We start from the raw sequence: 17,208 nt of genomic DNA, 5'->3' as shown, positions 1-17,208 counted from the left end.
TAGGTGAATTGTAAATCATGAGTAGGTCTTTCTAAGTATTTTATTTTAGAAACTTTTTAAGAAAGCTAATAAATATTATTTAATATATATTATTTTAGGATTTTGACGAATTTAAATATTAGATCAAGAATTTTAAAGTAAGATAGATCATAAACCCGGCATAGGATACTTTCGTAAGATCTTGATAGGTTCAATGCTATTAATTAAATTTTTAAATAATAATAATAAAAGATCAAATAAGTTGTAAATGGATTTTAATATTTCTCTTATTTTATTGGTAATTTCTAGGTTTTTTTTAGAATTCTAAAATAGAATTAACTTAAGGAATTAAAGATATTTTACTATACTTATTTAGGTATCCTTTAGGGTTCCCGTTAAAATTAAAAATCTCTCATTAAAGTTTCAAATTAGATAAGTTTGGTGAACACATCTTAATCGAGTTACAAGTAAACCAGAGGCATTTTCTTTAGAGTTTTTATTTAAAATTTCAATAAAGATTTTAGCCTAGATTAAGGCATTAATATGCTTAACTAAAAAAAATTCTAGGTTTTATAACCCCGTAGGACTATCCCCCGGATAGGCGTTGTGGGGGTGCTATAGCCTTCCCCATACGTAACTGTACTCCCGAACCCAAAATTTGGTGATGAGATTGACTCTAGACTTTTAGGATTTTTCCAACATATTAATTCTAGATTTTTAGACGATATGTGGCTTACCAACCTAGCCCTAATTGGTTAGTGGCAACTCTACTTTAATTTAGGCCCTTCGTGTCTAGCTTTGCTTACTAGACCCCCGTACTCTTATGTAGGCAACGTTATGGCAATGTACAGTAATTATCAACGGGTTAACCATAAACGAATTCAGATTCTGCAGAGGTCTTCGCCAAGGAGATCCGCTATCCCCATTCTTATTTAATTGTGACGAAAATGCTTCATTTGGCAATGGATAGAGCTGTGGAGTTGGGGCTAATTGAAGACTTTCAAGATGTTATTCTTGGACAGAATTTTACTCATTTACAATTCGCAGATGACACTATACTATTCTTAAGCGCAAATGAAAAGGAGGTGAGCAACGTGAAATATATTCTACTGTGTTTTGAGATCTTTTCGAGTCTTAGTAGGTTGTGGGCTCGTGATTATTTAGCAGGTGCTATGTACTTGTGATATAGACCATAGCGATGGCTTGAGATCCTACATGTGTTGCGGATTCTCTGCAACTTGTGTAAGTAGCATCGTGAGTCGGTTAAAGTTATAAATGTTAACTCGAATGAGTGATACCCTTTTGATTACATGAAATGAGATATAGTTAGAACTATGACATGGTTTGTGATCATTTATCATATGGCATCTTGATGATGTGAATTATCCATGTATAAGTGTTTTTGGAAAGTTGAAATAATAGTAATATGGAATATTATTTGAATTATTGTACTGTGCAATACAGTGAGTCATTTATCTTCCATTCCAGAGATATAAATACTTCCAATGCTAAAAGCACCGCTCCTGCCTCTGTCGAATCAGCATCATTTGTTGCAATAGGACCTGAAAATAGAGCTCTTGCAACACCCTCCATGTCCCTCAAAGCATCTACACAACCTGCACTATCCTCATTTTCTATCCTACATACAGTGAACTTTAAACATCCTTGTGGAGGAGGGCACCATATCGATGAGGATGATCTGGATTTAATTGTGTCTATCTTGCACCTATTCGGACGAATCCACCAAGAGTCTCCTACATCAATAAATCATCATAGACAGACCTTATCCACAGCAATGCCCTCATCTTTGATTGAAAAATCAAAGTTTCCATGGTCAACATCTTTCTTTTAAAGACAAGTCCATTTCTTGCCAACCATACTGTCCAACAGGCTGCCGAAATTGATATCAACCATAAGCTTTTCCAGTTTCTAGACAATTTCATATTATAACACAATGAGTATAATTTATCAAATCCTTCTACCGGTTCCTATTCAGCCTCCCACCAATTGAAAATTTTATATCAAAATCCTTCAATAATTTAGCACACTTCCATACCATAAATTCCTAATTACGATCATGTACCCAACAAAGCCGATCCTCTACCAGGAACTAACTCCGTGCTACTCAATTTATCCTCCAATCTATGAAGCATCTCTTCCTCTCTCTCCAATAAGGATCTTGTAAAGAGTTCGCTCCTCTTTACTCTGCTAAATCTACTATTTCTCGAGTAATCTGCTACTGTACCTCCTTTTTGTCTTGCCAAGCGAAACAGCCTTTGAAATTCCAATTTTAGTGGACAATTACCGCACCATATGTCCACCCAAAACATCGCCGTCCTTCCATTCCCAACCCGCCAACAAAAAGCTTCATTCCCCACCCTTTTAAACGTATTGGCATCTTTAGAATTCTCTATAATACCTCTCCAAATAGTTGACATATCTTTTGTACAAGTCGTCTTAAATCGCCACTGTTGCAAGCTCTAAACATACTTCGTTAATTAGGATAACTTTTTGCCATAACATATTTTTCTTGATCGTAAATCTCCAGCTCGATTTAGCCAATAATGCTCTATTTTTTATTCTAATATTCACCACTCCTACTCCTCCCTTCTCCTTTGGATGCTGACAATGCATCGGAAAAAAGAATTATAGAAAGTAAAGATAGGATTAAGGAGATCGATGAAGCTAGTGAACACAGAGAACTGACTAAGTTAGAGATGAAGGAATTAAAAAAATTGAATACTGAACTTCAGGAAGCAATTAAATTTAAAGAATCTGTTTGGTGTTAAAAATCAAGGATTACATGGTTAAAACAAAGGGATGCTAATTCAACTTTTTCAATAGAGCAGTGAAGATCAAAGCTAAAAAAATATGGTATATAGATTGAAAATAGGGAGTCATTGGTGCAGTGAACCTAAGGAGATGAAAGAGAGACAGTACAATTTTTCAAAAATTATTTTAATTGCCCAGTGAGGAAGTGGAGAATAGACTTGGAACTGAATTTTAGAAAGCTAATTGGGGAGAAGGCTTTGAAACTGGAGGCACCATTTTGATGGATGAGATTAAAAAGGCAGTATGGAGCTGTGATGAGTCAAAAGCACCTAGACTGGACGGTTTTAACCTGTGTTTTTTAGAAAATGTTGGGAGATTGTAAAGGAGGATCTTTTCAGATTGATGATAGACTTTTTTTATATCCGAAAAGCTTGAGAGGACTACTAATTCATCATTTATCACACTCATACCCAAGACAAAAACCAATCGAAATATCTTATTTTAGGCCAATTTGTTTGGTGAGCTCTTTGTACAAGATAGCGGCAAAGGTATTGTCTCAAAGAATAAGGGAGGTTATCGGAGAGTTGGCGAGCGATACTCAATGTGCATTCATTAGAGGAAGACAAATATTTGATGGAATTTTAATAGCAAAGGAAATAATCCACTCGATTAAGGAGAAAGATGGAAGGGGGCAATCTGATCTTTAAATTGGATTTTTCTAAAGCATATGACTGTGTTCGGTGGGATTTTTTGGAGTTGGTTTTATTCAAGATGGGATTTGGCGAAAAATGGATATGATGGATAATGGAGTGTGTATCTACAGTGAGAGCAACAGTTGTAGACACCCATCTTGTCCAAGTCCAATTAGAGGCCCATTTAAATTTTTGTTCTCTCTTGGGCCATTCGAAGCCCACTTAATTTTGGTCAATTTGAGACTTTCTTTCTTTCTTTTTTTGGGCTTGTTAAGCGCTCAAATTATTATTATCATCACTACTACTACTATTATTAATAAATATTATTATCATCATTTTTTACAAATAAGCAAGATTAAAAAACAATATATGAACATGAAATGAAATGAAAAAAGAGAAAGGCTTTGCATATTTGTTTTCTAAAAAAAAGGTAAAAACAACAACAACAACAACAACAACAACAATAAGCATGTTATTTCTCTTTTTTTCTTCTATCTTTTTTTTTTGGCCATAGATATGTCATGAGAGATCGGGTTTTGGGTTCCCTCCCATTTTTAAAATAAAGGTTTTATTTTTTAAAGTTTGATCTTGGGAAAAGTTTTGATTTTTTAAAAAAAAAAAGAATGTCTAGATTTTAAAAAATAAAAATCTGTTTTTTTAATCATTTTAAAAGGAAAGTTTAAATTTTTAAAACAAAATTTTTTTATTTTTTCAACTATTTCAAAATAAAAGCTTTGAACTTTAAGAAAAATAGCATTTTTTAAAAAAAAAAAAGAAAGAGAAAGTTTAGATTTTTTAAAAGAAAGTTTTGATTTTTTTTCAACTATTTTTTTCAAATTAGATAAGTTTGGTGAACATATCTTAATCGGGTTACAAGTAAACCAGAGGCATTTTCTTTAGAGTTTTTATTTAAAATTTCAATAAGATTTTAGCCTAGATTAAGACATTAATATGCTTAACTAAAAAAATTCTAGGTTTTATGACCCCGTAGGACTATCCCCCGGATAGGCGTTGTGGGGGTGCTATAGCCTTCCCCATACGTAACCGTACTCCCGAACCCAAAAATTGTTGATGAGATTGACTCTAGACTTTTAGGATTTTTCCAACGTATTAATTCTAGTTTTTTAGACGATAGGTGGCTTACCAACCTAGCCCTAATTGGTTAATGGCAACTCTACTTTAATTTAGGCCCTTCGTGTCTAGCTTTGCTTACTAGGCCCCCGTACTCTTATGTAGGCAATGTTATGACAATGTACAGTAATTATCAACGGGTTAACCATAAACGAATTCAGATTCTGCAGAGGTCTTCGTCAAGGAGATCCGCTATCCTGACTCTTATTTAATTGTGACGAAAATGCTTCATTTGGCAATGGATAAAGCTGTGGAGTTGGGGCTAATTGAAGGCTTTCAAGATGTTATTCTTGGATAGAATTTTACTGATTTACAATTTGCGGATGACACTATACTATTCTTAAGAGCAGATGAAAAGGAGGTGAGCAACATGAAGTATATTCTACAGTGTTTTGAGATCTTTTCGGGTCTTAGTAGGTTGTGGGCTCGTGATTATTTAGCAGGTACTGTGTACTTGTGATATAGACTGTAGCGATGGCTTGAGATCCTACATGTGTTGCGGATTCTCTGCAGCTTGTGTAAGCAGTATCGTGAGTCGGTTAAAGTTATAAATGTTAACTTGAATGAGTGACACCCTTTTGATTACATGAAATGAGATATTTTTAGAACTATGACTTGGTTTGTGATCATTTATCATATGGCATCTTGATGATGTGAATTATCCAAGTATAAGTGTTTTTGGAAAGTTGAAATAATAGTAATATGGAATATGATTTGAATTATTGTACTGTGCAATACTCACCTGTTGTGAGCTGTGATTGATAGGAACTTATTTTGTTAAATCTCATACATTGTTTATTTATGTTCAATCCGATAAGATTATCATTTAATCATCGAAGTTACTAAGCTTCTATAAGCTTACTCGTGTCTTGTTCCTTTTCTTGTAGATTACATTTTTTCAAGGGGAGATCAGATCAACTCGCAAAATCACACTATCCTGAAGACTCTTTTGGTAGATTTTGTAAACAATTTGGTTATATTGCATGTAATAGGACAAATGATTTATGTTTGTAATGCTTCATAGCTATGTGTGGTGTTTGATATGTTTGATGTTGTGGAATGGTAACTTTATATGGTATGCTTGTTAAATTCAAAGTTGAGCTTGAGTGTTTTGTCCACGGAATAGTAAATATCATGTTTAAGTATGGTATGATGAGATTGACATAGATTAGTTGGTGTATATGTATGACTTGTAGGTGATATGAAATGATTATGTTGGGTATAAGCATTATTTTGTAACTTCATGTATGACGCCTTGGTTTGGTTTTAGGTGGTTGAAATTGACATGTTTTGGTTGCTTTTAGGTGTGGTTATAGTCTTATGATCATGTGTTATGAATTGGTTTAGGTACTTATGTAATTGGATGAAAAATGAGCATGATTTTAGTCACTTTTGGTACACACGGCTTGGGACACGGGTTGTCATACGTTCGTGTGTCACACACGGGGGTGTGGCCTTAGTGTGTTAGGTGCAAGGTTTACACGGGTTGTGACACGGCTTTGTGGCCCAAGTCAGAGAGTTACACAACCCATGCACACGAGCATGTGGGATGGCCACACGACCATGTCTACAGCCACACGGTCTAGGCCTAGACACACGGCCGTGTGACCATTATTTTGAATTTTGTTTCATTTTTGTCCCAAATCTCCCTGTTTTGTTTTGAATTAGTCTCTGATTATTCCTAAGATATTTTTAGGGCCTTGTAGACTCGATTTAAGTTCTGTGAATGTGTGTCTTGCTTGATTTCAAATTTTTTTATATGTGAGAATTTTTATTAAAATTATGATGAATTAATTATTCGAATATATGATATTTTTTAATTGGTGTAATAATAACATTTTTACCTTTATGATAGAATTATTCTAACATGAAGTGGTTAATAAATTTTTAATACATATAAATTATTTTATGTTATTAAATATTATTAATATTAATTCTTAAAAAATATATTGTGATATCATTCCGAGATAACACATGAATTAAAACTAAATTTAATAAAAATTGAGCAAGGTAAAATAAAAAGAATTATTTCAATTTATTACAATTTTGAATTGTCACCATCTTTAGATTTGTTTAGGCATGCAATTGCATGGTGGGATGGCACTAATTATGTTCGTTCTCACCCATGTACCAATCACACAATAGAAATTAAGAAAAAAAATTGGCGCAAACCCAGCTTTGTCAATATTTGCTGCGTCAATTAAGTAATAAAGTATCGTATGGGTTAGAATTTTCGTCTACTTGGTTCTAAGTAGATTTGATAATGCTATACAAAATATACGGGGTGAGTGTTCGATTGAATCGAAAGAAAAATTTCGAGTTAATCGAGTTTACGATTCTTACTTTAAGATCTTTAAGTCAATTTGATTTTTTTCGAATCGAGTCGAGTGAAATAAAATTTGAGTCGAGTCGCATCAAGTGAAATTGTTCGAGTTAAATTAAAAGAACTTCCCATAGTGTCTCTCCACTCCCTCAATAGGAGGATAAATGTGTTTCAACGCACTCGAACCCACGTCCTCCTGCATAGACAACAATGTCAATACCAACCGAGTTAAGGCTCAATCGGCTCATACACTTTTAGAGTGTAGTAAAAAATAAATGTTTTTTTTCTTAAAATGGAATATGCGATAGCATTTAAATAATAGAATTTAAATTTCTACTAATATTATATTAAAACTTAACTCAAATATAATAGAAAACAAAAAATAATATTGTAATAATATTTATTATTTTATTAAAAAATAGTTCTTATATAATTTATTTGACTGAACTAATATGGAATTGGCTGGTAATATGAAATTCAATCAAAAAGTTTACTATAACACATTATTAATTAATAAAAAATTATGTAAAAAAAGCACAAATATAATATAAATATGAAAATTAGCAAGTCAAATTCTAATAAAAACTTCCAAAATGAATAAATAAATCATCCCAATCACCCAACTATCAAAGGATAGAAATTAAGGGCATTCTTACTTATCGACATCAGCAAATTAAGTGACGTGCGGGATGTACTATTAGAACACTTTGTCGTGTCTAAGGCAAAACAAAATTGTCTGAATCTGAACTTCTTATAAGAGAAAAGAATGAAGACCCAGACACTTGCACTAAAGAATTTGGAATTTAAATATAATAAGTTTGCATGCAGCAATACGACTGGAAAACAGCAATGAAGGGATGAATATTTAGCTCCTGTTTAATAAGTTCTTACACTTTCTTTTGAGTTTTTACAAATATATATATAAACAACTGTCTACAAGAAAAAAAAACACTTTTTGGTCCTTCTCAATTTTAACATTGAGTAAGTTGGTCCCTCTAAAAAATTTGAACAATTTAATCCATGCCAATTTTGAAAATCAACAACTATGAGTGACGTATCTAGCCCCCCTCCTAAAATGGAAAATTGTCAATTTAGGCGATAACCCCCTTATTACAAGCTTCTCAACACTCTCACCAATCTCTTCTTCTTTACAACTTAATACATTTTGAGAACAACCCTTGCATAATATTCTATTATCTGCTATGCGCCCAATCTATGCACCAAAATGATAATCGAGCAGATAGGCTACTTCTCACCGATTACTCTTAGTCTTCTCGTCGGAACTTAGAACCCGCCAAAACTGGGTGTTACATAAGTAAACAATATAAGGATCCTTGAAAAATAATTTAAAAAAGTTAAATCTACGTTAACTTTAATTCCTAATCAGCCCATTATTAATTAGAAATTAATATTTAAAGAAATATTTATTTAAAGAAATAGACTTGATTGGCATTTTAGTTGAATTTTCATAAGATGACTTAATTAAAAAAATATTCATTTCAATAAAATTTTTTGTAGTATATATATACGTCCATTGAGTGCTAGTTCTTCACAACTTAGCAATTAGCAATGAAAAAAACACCCTTAAATTAGTGTAGTATCTCAGCTTGTATTGCAAAAAAAGAAAAAAGAAAAAATGATGAGTTTAATCCATGTGTTTTTGTTTTTAATTCTTGGGACATTGGTATCTCTTGCTATTATACAAGATTAAAATAAAACATAAAAAACCGATTCCACTAGAAACTTAACTATTATAATAAAATATTATTATAACGGGTTACTGTTATAGAGAATTGGGATAAATACGGAAATAACTTAAAATATAAATTTTTAATCTATAGAATTAACAATGGACTAAAAAAAACTCAATTTAGTTAATGTAAATGTAGTGATATAATAACAATAAAATGCTAATAGAAATTAGTAAGATCTAATTATTGTAGTCGTAATTTTTCTAAAACTGTATGTTTAGTTGGCTCAATCTTACATTATTGCAAGTAATGTTACATTCTAGAAGAAGATTATCTTCTTTGGATTCTAGACTAATATTTCCAATAGGCTAGGAATCCCCAAATCCTCAAATGCTTTGCGCTTGATTCTTGCTCTATCAATTGGTACGGGGTTTTATATGGTGCCTTAGTTGGTACATCATTCAAAATATATCAAGTTGTTTGTAATGCAAATCCTCAAAAGAATATCGATAGTTGTAAATCACTTAACATTGAATAAACCATGCGTAGTTAAGTTCTATTCCTTCTCTCTGCTATGTTATTCTCTTGTGGAGTACCTGACATAATTAATTAGGATAATTTTTCATTTTCTATGAGGTATCCTAAGAAGACTTTTAATAAGTATTCCTCACCTCAGTTAGATCGAAGTGCCTTAATGGGAAAATCTAATAGTTTCTTCACTTCTGCATGAAACTCTTGGAATTTATTGTAGATTTTCAATATTTTAATGAATAATTTTTTTAAAATAAAATTTGAACTTGGATAGATTGTTTCTATTCTATTTTGTATGGTGGCATTTCGTAACCCTAATCAGGTGACGGAGACGGGTAAGGGTTGTTACAAAGTGTGTTAAGAAAGGCAAGGCTATGGTCTCGAGACCACCATATGTGGAAAGGAAGAGAAAAAGGAAGCCGAAAGACTTATCTAAGTCTAGATGCTTCTTCTGCAACAAGAAAGCACACTTCAAGGCAAAATGTAAATAGTGGAAGGAATATTTGACCACCAAAGTTAAAGGCATGGAACTCTTGATGATAGAAGCTTGTTTAGTGAAGGATTCAATAGAGCACTAGGTTATTGATTTGGGAGCCTCTAATCATGTTTGTGTTGATCTATAGGGGTTCGAGGAAATAAAGGATCTTAGGTATAGAGCTTATCGTTGGGGTCTAGGAACAGGACAAGTGTGGCAGATGAAGTAGTGGGAGATGTACATCTTTATTTTGAAAATTTTAGGATGATTATTTTAAGAGACTTTTTCTATGTATCAAATTTCAAAAGAAACTTAAATTATGTTGCCTGTTTATATAATGGAATTGCAATATTTTGGAATCGCAATCTTAATTTATGTTAATCGTGACTATTAGTAATGGGATTGCAATATTTTAGAATCACAATCTTAATTGTAATGGATGGATGTCAATAATCTTTATTTTATCAAACCAAAGATGTACACATTACTTCAGACTAAAATATCAAATAAAAGACTTAAAACTTCTCACGCTAATGCATAAATTTTGCATTTGATACGTGGTCATATTAACTGAGAAAAACTCAGTAGGCTTGTTAAATATGACATCTTAAGTTCGCTTAAAGAAGTTGATCTTCCACAATGTGAATCTTACTTGGAAGGTAAGATAACTAAGCGATCTTTTAATGCAAACGGAACAAGGGCTAGAAAACCCCTATAACTTGTTCAAACTAACTTATGTGGCCCCATGAGTATTAGTGCAAGAGAAGGTTACGATTATTATGTACACTTTGATGTAAGTAAAAGCTTGAGTTCAAATAGATACGAAACTGAAAGCTAGTTCATTAGGTGTACGACTTCTTCAGTATATAGCATCATTCACAATAGTGAAATTCATAGGCTGAGACATGGTAAATGGTATCCTCTCGTATGCATTACATGGTTGATGAAAAGTAAACGTGGCAACGGGACGTTCCTCTTTATGATGGATGACTTGATCATTATTTGATAGTGATTGATTTTTCATGAAGGAAGATGTAATGGTTACCAAGAGAAAAAAAAGATCATATTGGGAGAGCGGATATTATTCCAAAGAGATCAAGGATATCCTATGAGGGTAACACACTTATGAAAATGTCATTGGACGAGCACTGAAGCAGTTGCTTTTGTAATGGTATGCCTTTAGGTAGAGCTCAGTAACGATACTATAGTGGAATGAATTTGTGACGAAATGAGTTTGTAATTAACAGGCGGTAAGCGAAAACTTAATTACAAATCATTTAAGCCCTAATTACATATATCCAATCAGTTCCTCTGCTAGCTCGTTGAAATTAGAAATGAATTGCGAGTTTGAATGGAAATGAATAGAATGAAAAGGAAAAGAGAAATGGAAAACATTCATAAATGATTATGATTTTTTTCGAAATGAAAAATGGAATCATTTTGAAATGAATTTAGGTTTCAAAAAATGGAAATAGAAATGGAAATGGAAATGATTATGATTTCTTGCGGTGTATTAGGTACACCAAATCATATTTGGAATAATAATCTACAAAATTTACATGATAATCGTAACCATATCAAGCACTAACGTTCATGAGACCGCATACATCAGCATGCACAAGTTCTAAGGATTGAACGGTTTGTGTATCTTTTGCATTAAAAGGTCATTTTGCCTTTAAGGAAGGACTCTCATTATGAAAGATGTACCTCTTTAAGTGAACTTAAAGTCTCATCTTTCACAAGTCTAGTGATTCTATCTTTATTAATATGATAAAGTCTTAGATGCCATGAGTATGCCTCATTAGAGAGAAGTTTCAAGTTTCTTATTAACGAGTTCAATTTCTAGCAGTAAGTGCATATTAGATTTGATAAAATAAATATTATTTTGCATCCCTCCATTAGAGATAAGAGATTGATTTCTATGAATATCAATACCATTACAGAAAGTCACAGTATAATCGTCTTTAAATAAACATGCAATATAAATTACATTTCTTCTAAAGTTCGGTACATAGAAAACATCTCCCAAAGCAATCTTCCTAAAACTATCAAAATAAAGATGTACTTCTCGGATTGTTTTTGTAGCCACATAGCTCCCATCTCCGGTTCGCAATGGTAGATTCTTATCCTGAAGATCTTTCGTTTCCTTAAACCCCTACAAAGAAATACAAACATGACTAGTGACTCTATAATCAATGACTTAGTGGTCTATTAAGTCTTTTGCTAAACAAGTTTCAATAATCAAGAGTTTCATACCTTTACCCTTAGAGGCTAGGTAATCCTTACACTCTTTGCATTTTTCCTTACAGTGCTCTTTTTGTTATTACAAAAGAAACACTTGGGCTTTTTTTTCGGGTATTATTCATGTATGTTTTATGGTCTATGTTCTAAGTTCATGACTGTCCCTTCCAACAATGTCGTCTGCAACGCAATATATGTTACCATTGCAACCAACACTTGTTGATAAAAATAGTTAGATTTTAATAAGTTCTTATACTTCTTTTTGTTCGCTTTGGGATAACTTGAAGTTTTAACCATTTTCTTATCCTTAGATTGCTTGTCCTCCCTACAGAGGAAACAATCACTCGGTTTGCTTCTGTTTTACTAATTCCTCTTTCTTAATAGACGAATATGTATTATTCTACGACTCATGATGGTGGAGTCTAAATAACTTTTGTTTTACTACGATTGATGAACTAACTTTTGCAAACCAGAGGAAATTGGTCGTATCTTAATTAACCTTAAACTCAAAATACTATAATAACTGAATCCACAAGAAAATTTTGTTTTGTCCGTTCACGCATTATTTTAATAAAAATATTCAAAATAAATTAATAAAAAAAATCACCCTGGCTCTGTTGCAAATAAGGGCAGTTGACCGTGACCCTGACTTGCATCTGGTCTATCTTTCTATTCCAGGCAGCAACTATCAAACATAAGAAATTAAGAGACAAAATAGCGCAAATCATGCTTGTCAACATTCTCATTTGCTTCATCGGCGCGCCAATTATGTAATGGGGCTTTAGAGACGATAATGAAGGCCTAGATGATTTCACTAAAGACTACATGTAATGTTTAATTGGCTCAATCTTACATTATTGCAAGAATGAAGTGCCAGACACTTGCACAAAAGAATTTGGAATTTAAATATAATCATCATTTCATATATTTTATTACTAAAATATCATGAAATTCATTTTCTTTTTCATTCATCTTAAGGTATTTCATTATTTAAATATTTAATAAAATATTAATTGCTTCAAATTCAAATTTTATTAATCTTTTGTTAAGATACAAAATTTAATAAAGTAAAATTTGTTTAGTCAAGAACAAAATTAAATACAAAAGCGTACTTAAATGTATCGATTTTATGAGATCTTTTAATTTTGTGGTTTTAATCTTTTAAATTAGTACATAAGTAATTTAAAAAAGTTAAATCTACGTTAACTTTAATTCCTAATCAGCCCATTATCAGTTAGAAATTAATATTTGATTCATATTTTATTTAATAATTAAAGGTCAATAAATTTTAATTAAATTAGATCACTTTTAATTTAGATTAACTTTCTTAGATGGATATTTTTCCAACAATCTTTTTCTCCTTTAAAATATCTCTTCACTTGTGTGATATTTTAATCGTACATAGTGGGGAAGTTGGAAGGTTGATGGTGAAATCCAAGTAAAGTGTTTACATGCAGCAATAAAACTGGAAAACAGCAATGAAGGGATATGAATATTTAACTCTGGTTTAATAAGTTTTTCTCTCAGTTCCTCCTCAAATTACGTGTTAACCTATGTTTAAAATAATTGTAGGCGAAGGTAATGAGATTTCCCCTTATCAATTGCAACACTTTAATCAAATTGGTTTTATTTTTAAAAAAAATCAGTTTAAAAACAAGTTTTTACAATTTATTTTTGAGTTTTAAAAAAAAATTATAAAAACCACAACTGTCTACAAGAAATTGAGTAAGCTCGTCCCTCTAAAAAATCTGAGCAATTTAATCCATGTCAATTTTTATTGTCAGCAACTATGAATAATGGGTAAACTAAAAATATAGTCATCCAACTATGCACTTGGTTCTATTTTGGTCACCCACCTATTAAATTTTTTTATTTAGTCACTTAATTTTTTTTAAATTAAATATTTTAATCACTCACTTGTTAGTTATCGTCACTTAATTTATTAATAATTGGGTGATTATTATGCAATTTACCCTTAACATAATGGGAGTGTTGAATTTTTTCAACTCAAGGAAGAAAAACAAATACAAACAAACTTGTAGTAGGGTTAATCAATTAAAAATATTTATTTAAATCAAATATTTTATTGGCCTTTTATTTGGATTTTTCATAAGATGACTTAATTAAAAATATTTATTTTAATCAAATTTTGTAGTATATATAGATTCATTGAGTGCTAGACCTTTCAATTAGTGTAGTATCTCTGCCAAACAATGATGAGTTTAATCCACGTCTTTTTGTTTTTAATTTTTGGGACATTGGCATCTCTTGCCATGTCCCGAACAATCCATGAAACCTTCATTGTTGACAAACATGAGCAATGGATGGTTGATTATAATCGAAAATATGAGAGCAAATTAGAGAAGGAGAAGCGTCTTAATATATTCAAGGAAAACTTGGAATATATTGAGAGCTTCAACAATGGCGGAAATAGGAGTTTTAAGTTAAGTCTCAATGAATTTGCAGACATGACACAAGATGAATTCATTGCAGCTCATACTGGATACAAGATGCAAGGCAATCCCACACTGTCCGAATCAACATCTTTTATGTATGAAAACGTCTCAGATGTTCCGACAAACTTGGATTGGAGGGCCCAAGGTGCTGTCACTCCTGTTAAGTTTCAAGGTCAATGTGGTAAGTCTCAATTTACATATAACCATTGATTAAGTTAATGTTACAAATCAATCGAACACAAATGCAGTCGAAACTAATTAAAAAGTCATCTTTTTACAATCTAACTTGTATTATTATGAGAGTTTTTTTTATATATAAAATCATTAAAAGTACACATGATGAGATTTAAGCTTAAAGCATTAGTTTTTAAACCTTTAATTTTATTATTTCAATTAAAATTTTATTTAATTTTTATATAAAATTTTAGTTAATATATTTTTTACGTAAATAGTTTTCATCGACATCATAGATATCTCATAATCTAATGTATATATATGTAGGGAATTCACTTATATTACTAAGAGTGAGTTTGGATGGGTGGTGCGTTTACCTGCCGTTACTATAAAAAAAACAATGACGGTGAGATTAGATACTGTAGCAATACTGTAGTATGAGACAAAAAGTAAGTTAAACACACAGCACCCTAAGTTAATTTTCCATCATTGTAGAAAAGAAATAATTTTCTGCAATATATTTGCTTAATTCAACCATCATATGTGATGTTGTATTAACATAAATAATATTAATCAAGGTTTAAGTAAATTAAAAATGTCAAATTATTTAATTAATATACAAATCTTTCAATCCTTTGATATATTTTGAAAAAAATTAATTTTTTAAATGATATGATAAAAATATTAGATCGATTCCAAATTAAAACATATATCATATGGAAAGAAAATGCAAACTTACTTTAACATTGATGTATGCTTAATGACGAATAAATTAAAAAAATCAATAAATTTATAATTATAATATTTAAAAAAATATATTTTTAAATAAAAGAGGTAAAAGTTTATGGAGACTCTTATACTAGGAGTCGAATTGCATTTTGTCGTCTCTACTCAAAATATGGGCAAATGAATCCTTGCACGTTAATCAAATAGCAAACTCGTCATTCTTTTAAAAATTTCATTCATTTTTAATATGAAAAATTGGTCCTTATATATCAACACACATGGCAAGCCACGTGTTATTATTTGGTTATTTTGTCAGTCACGACAGTTTTTAATAGTACAAATGAATTAAATTTTTAACAAAAAAGACTTATTTACTTTTTGATTCAATATATAAAAATTAATTTTGCTCAATAAGACTTATTTACTTTTTAACAACCACGTTTCACTATTTGATTTTTCCTTAAAAATATGTTAGTATGCTAACCCAACTCCTATAAAATATTTTATAAATATTGCTCAGCCAAGAAGCATTCATTTAGGTTTTTCAGTAATTGTTTTATACTTAACAAAGGGTTATTGTTGGTTTACTTTGCAGGATGTTGTTGGGCATTTTCAGCAGTGGCAGCCATTGAAGGGATAGTCCAAATCAAAACTGGTAGTTTAATGTCATTATCTGAACAACAATTGTTGGATTGCAGCACAGATGGAGGAAACAGAGGTTGCGATGGTGGACAAATGGTAAATGCTTTCGAATACGTTATCCGAAACCAAGGAATAACTACTGAAGAAAGCTACCCATATCAAGAAACGCAAGAAACTTGCGACACTGAGAAACAGATAAACAAAGTTGCCACCATCAATGAATATCAAATGGTGCCTGAAAACGACGAAGAAGCGTTGCTTAAGGTCGTCGCAAGTCAACCTGTCTCAGTTGCAATCGAAGGCCATGGACGAGACTTTCGGTTTTACAGCGGGGGAGTGTTTACCGGAATTGTGGCAATGCTCTTTCCCATGCAGTCACCGTTGTCGGATACGGAACAAGTGAAGAAGGTTTAAACTACTGGCTGGTTAAGAATTCATGGGGAGAAACTTGGGGTGAAAATGGATATATTAGGATTCAAAGGGACGCGAATACACCAGGTGGCTTATGTGGTATCGCCATGAAAGCTTCGTATCCCGTTATGTAAGTTCATATAATGGACATTTCTCTACCTATATATATATGTGGTTGTACTGCTTGACTAATTTTCGAGCATACTGATAGGTAAGTTACGATAATTAATTAGCAGTGTTAAATGGTCTAAGATATGTGTTGTATTTGTTCTTTTTTCCCTTTCGTTTGGTGTTGATGTCTGTGGTCTGTTTGGAACTATCACTCTTGTACTCTTGGTGTTCTTCTAGCCATTATAATGAATAATTGATGATTAAAACAAAAAAAAAATTAAAGTGGCAATGTAGCAAAAGTTTGATAGTAATGTATATAGTAATAACTACTTGGAATTTCTTTTTACTAAAATGCCATTTCATTACTTCGGGAGGACGAAGTTTACAAAGATTAATATATATTAGATTTTATTAAATCTCATAAAGGATGACAAACCAAATTAGAGAAAAAAAAAACAATACATCATGCCTAAATATTAGGGTATTCAAATTTCAGTTACAATCGACTTAACCTATCGAATCGATCTAATTCGATTAATTATTTGATTAATCGATTTAATTCGGTTGGAGGTTGGCTAATAATTTTTTGGAAGTTCGGTTATCAGTTAATTCGGTTTGAAATTGGGTAATTAACTTAATTAATAATCAATAATACAAATTATATGTAGTTTTAATTCGGTCAATGAACGTTATCTATTTATTTATTTTTTATATTTTTTTAACAAAAATAAATAAACATATAAATTTTGGTTCGGTTAATATTTTTTGAAAAATTTTCGATTCAGTTAACAGTTAAAGGTAAAAAAATTTGGTTAATTAAATTAATACTAGTTCGGTTAGGTTAACCGTTTGA

The 17,208-nt window shown here is 31.5% G+C and overlaps 2 pseudogenes; one reads left to right on the top strand and one right to left on the bottom strand.

The window, feature by feature from the left end:
• LOC121217213 (MLO-like protein 1) overlaps positions 1–17,208 on the bottom strand; it is a 99,701-nt pseudogene that overhangs the window by 60,501 nt on the left and 21,992 nt on the right.
• Positions 14,047–16,563, top strand: LOC107902412 (ervatamin-B-like; annotated as a pseudogene).

The sequence above is a fragment of the Gossypium hirsutum genome, chromosome D05 (assembly GCF_007990345.1).
Source record: "Gossypium hirsutum isolate 1008001.06 chromosome D05, Gossypium_hirsutum_v2.1, whole genome shotgun sequence".
Lineage (NCBI taxonomy): Eukaryota > Viridiplantae > Streptophyta > Magnoliopsida > Malvales > Malvaceae > Gossypium > Gossypium hirsutum.
The sequence above is the reverse complement of the archived record's forward strand: the minus strand, read 5'-3'. Positions and strand labels throughout refer to the sequence as shown.